We start from the raw sequence: 3,557 nt of genomic DNA, 5'->3' as shown, positions 1-3,557 counted from the left end.
GAGAGAGAGAGAGAGAGAGAGAGAGAGAGAGAGAGAGAGACACAGAGAGAGAGAGAGAGAGAGAGAGAGAGAGAGAGAGAGAGAGAGAGAGAGAGAGAGAGAGAGAGAGAGAGAGAGAGAGAGAGAGAGAGAGAGAGAGACAGAGAGAGAGAGACAGAGAGAGACAGAGAGAGAGAGAGAGAGAGAGAGAGAGAGAGAGAGAGAGAGAGAGAGAGAGACAGAGAGAGACAGAGACAGAGAGAGAGAGAGAGAGAGAGAGAGAGAGAGAGAGAGAGAGAGAGAGAGAGAGAACAGCCTAACTAGACAGTGTATGAGGAGAGAGAGGTGGGGAGGAGAGACAGACAAACAGACAGAACAGCCTGACTAGACCGTGTATGGGGAGAGGGGGGAGAGACAGACAAACAGACAGAACAGCCTGACTAGACTGTGTATGAGGAGTGGGGGGGGAGGGGACAGAGGACAGACAACAAACAGACAGAACAGCCTGACTAGACTGTGTATGAGGAGTGGGGTGGGAGGAGGACAGACAGACAGAACAGCCTGACTAGACTGTGTATGAGGAGTGGGGTGGGAGGAGGACAAACAGACAGAACAGCCTGACTAGACTGTGTGTGGGGAGGGGGAGGACAGACAAACAGACAGAACAGCCTGACTAGACTGTGTATGAGGAGTGGGGAGGGTAAGGACAGACAGACAGACAGACAGACAGACAGAACAGCCTTACTAGACTGTGTATGAGGAGTGGGGTGGGAGGAGGACAGACAGACAGAACAGCCTGACTAGACTGTGTATGAGGAGTGGGGTGGGAGGAGGACAGACAGACAGAACAGCCTGACTAGACTGCGTATGAGGAGTGGGGAGGGGGAGGACAGACAGGCAGATAGAACATGGAGATGCGGGGAACCGAGCTCGGACGAGAGCCGAAGCCACCCTCCAGGCCCAGTACCCCACGCAGAGGCAAGGGGGAAGCGGAGGGCGTGAACCCCCTACCCTACCCAGCCCACAGAACAGCCTGAGTGCATAAAGATAGGAAAACAACCTACAGTCTATAAAGATAAAGGTGAATGGGTGGATAGATGTAGAAATAGAGAGTGGTAAAGCGAAATGATGAAGGAGAGATGGGTAGATAGAGATAAACAGTAGAGATGGTAGAAAGATAAGAGAGAGATGGGGGATGAAAGGAGGAGGAGAGGGGGGGTGGAGAGGTGATGATTTATTCCTCTAAAGCAGGAAGCAGCTCTCCTCATCTCCATGGTGATCTCTCTCTCTCTCTTTATCTTGTTTCTGTATATCGTTCACTCTCAATCCCTTTCCCTGCCCTATATCTCTCTCCCTCTTCAAAGCATGCTAATACATCAATAAGCTATTTAAAGCCGCAATATGTCACTTTTTGGGCTACCCGACCAAATTCCCATTGAATTTATAGACCTGATTTATAGACCTGTCATTCTCATTTAAATCAAGTCTAAGAAGAGGTAGATATGTTCTATGTGCACCATTGCTATGCCTCTCCTTCTTAAGTTGCATTTTTGCATCTTTTACTTTCGGTTTTGTACACTCACGTCAAAGAGCTGAAAATACAATACACAAAATATTTTGGGTTAAACAAAATATATTTCACAGCGGTTCAGATGGTGCAATGATTCTCTGCACAATGACTGCTTGTTTTGTCACATAAACTGGAATTAGCCAAACTATTATAATATTTGCAACCTGGAAATGGAGGCGTGATTTCTGCATATTGCATGTTTAAAGTGTTAATGTCACTTTTCATTGAGGTCCAGTCTTTTTTACAGCCACCTTCATTTTTATAACGACTTGAGTTCAGTGATCACCATCATTATTTCTTAAAATGTTCATTAACGTTAAGATTAACATTAAGATGTTCACCAAAATCACTCCGCTCAGGAATGCACACACACACACACCCATATACACACACACACCCATATACACACACATATATGCACACACACACATACACACACACACACATTCACAAAAACACTTGCCTGCCTCGCCCAACCTGTTGCTATAGTAACAGGCCTTGGTGCAGTCTGCAGTATCACAGATCATCTAGATCTCAGACTACTGACAGCAATTAGAACACACACACACACACACACAGAGCAGTCACACTTTTTCTCACCCTCTCTTTCCTGCACTAACAGTTTAGATGATTAATGTCTGTTTTTGATAAAGGCTGTTACTGCTGATTCAGCAAATTGGCTTATCAGTCTCTGTGTCTATCTAGCTATCCGTCTGTCTCTGTGTCTATCTAGCTATCCGTCTGTCTCTGAGTCTATCTAGCTATCTGTCTGTCTCTGAGTCTATCTAGCTATCCGTCTGTCTCTGAGTCTGTCTGTCTCTGAGTCTATCTAGCTATCTGTCTGTCTCTGAGTCTGTCTGGCTATCTGTCTGTCTCTGAGTCTGTCTGGCTATCTGTCTGTCTCTGAGTCTATCTAGCTATCCGCCTGTCTCTGAGTCTATCTAGCTATCTGTCTGTCTCTGAGTCTATCTAGCTATCTGTCTGTCTCTGTGTCTATCTAGCTATCTGTCTGTCTGTCTCTCAGTCTATCTAGCTATCTGTCTGTCTCTGAGTCTATCTAGCTATCTGTCTGTCTCTGAGTCTATCTAGCTATCTGTCTGTCTCTGAGTCTATCTAGCTATCTGTCTGTCTCTGAGTCTGTCTAGCTATCTGTCTGTCTCTGAGTCTGTCTGTCTCTGAGTCTATCTAGCTATCTGTCTGTCTCTGTGTCTATCTAGCTATCCGTCTGTCTCTGTGTCTATCTAGCTATCTGTCTGTCTGTCTCTCAGTCTATCTAGCTATCTGTCTGTCTCTGAGTCTATCTAGCTATCTGTCTGTCTCTGAGTCTATCTAGCTATCTGTCTGTCTCTGAGTCTGTCTAGCTATCTGTCTGTCTCTGAGTCTGTCTGTCTCTGAGTCTATCTAGCTATCTGTCTGTCTCTGTGTCTATCTAGCTATCCGTCTGTCTCTGTGTCTATCTAGCTATCTGTCTGTCTGTCTCTGAGTCTATCTAGCTATCTGTCTGTCTCTGAGTCTATCTAGCTATCTGTCTGTCTCTGAGTCTATCTAGCTATCTGTCTGTCTCTGTGTCTATCTAGCTATCTGTCTGTCTCTGAGTCTATCTAGCTATCTGTCTGTCTCTGTGTCTATCTAGCTATCTGTCTGTCTCTGAGTCTATCTAGCTATCCGTCTGTCTCTGTGTCTATCTAGCTATCTGTCTGTCTCTGTGTCTATCTAGCTATCTGTCTGTCTCTGAGTCTATCTAGCTATCCGTCTGTCTCTGTGTCTATCTAGCTATCCGTCTGTCTCTGTGTCTATCTAGCTATCTGTCTGTCTCTGAGTCTATCTAGCTATCCGTCTGTCTCTGAGTCTGTCTGGCTATCCGTCTGTCTCTGTGTCTATCTAGCTATCCGTCTGTCTCTGAGTCTGTCTGGCTATCTGTCTGTCTCTGAGTCTATCTAGCTATCTGTCTGTCTCTGTGTCTATCTAGCTATCTGTCTGTCTCTGAGTCTATCTGGCTATCTGTCTG

Source organism: Oncorhynchus tshawytscha, linkage group LG14 (assembly GCF_018296145.1).
Source record: "Oncorhynchus tshawytscha isolate Ot180627B linkage group LG14, Otsh_v2.0, whole genome shotgun sequence".
NCBI classification, from domain to species: Eukaryota; Metazoa; Chordata; class Actinopteri; order Salmoniformes; family Salmonidae; genus Oncorhynchus; species Oncorhynchus tshawytscha.
The sequence above is the reverse complement of the archived record's forward strand: the minus strand, read 5'-3'. Positions refer to the sequence as shown.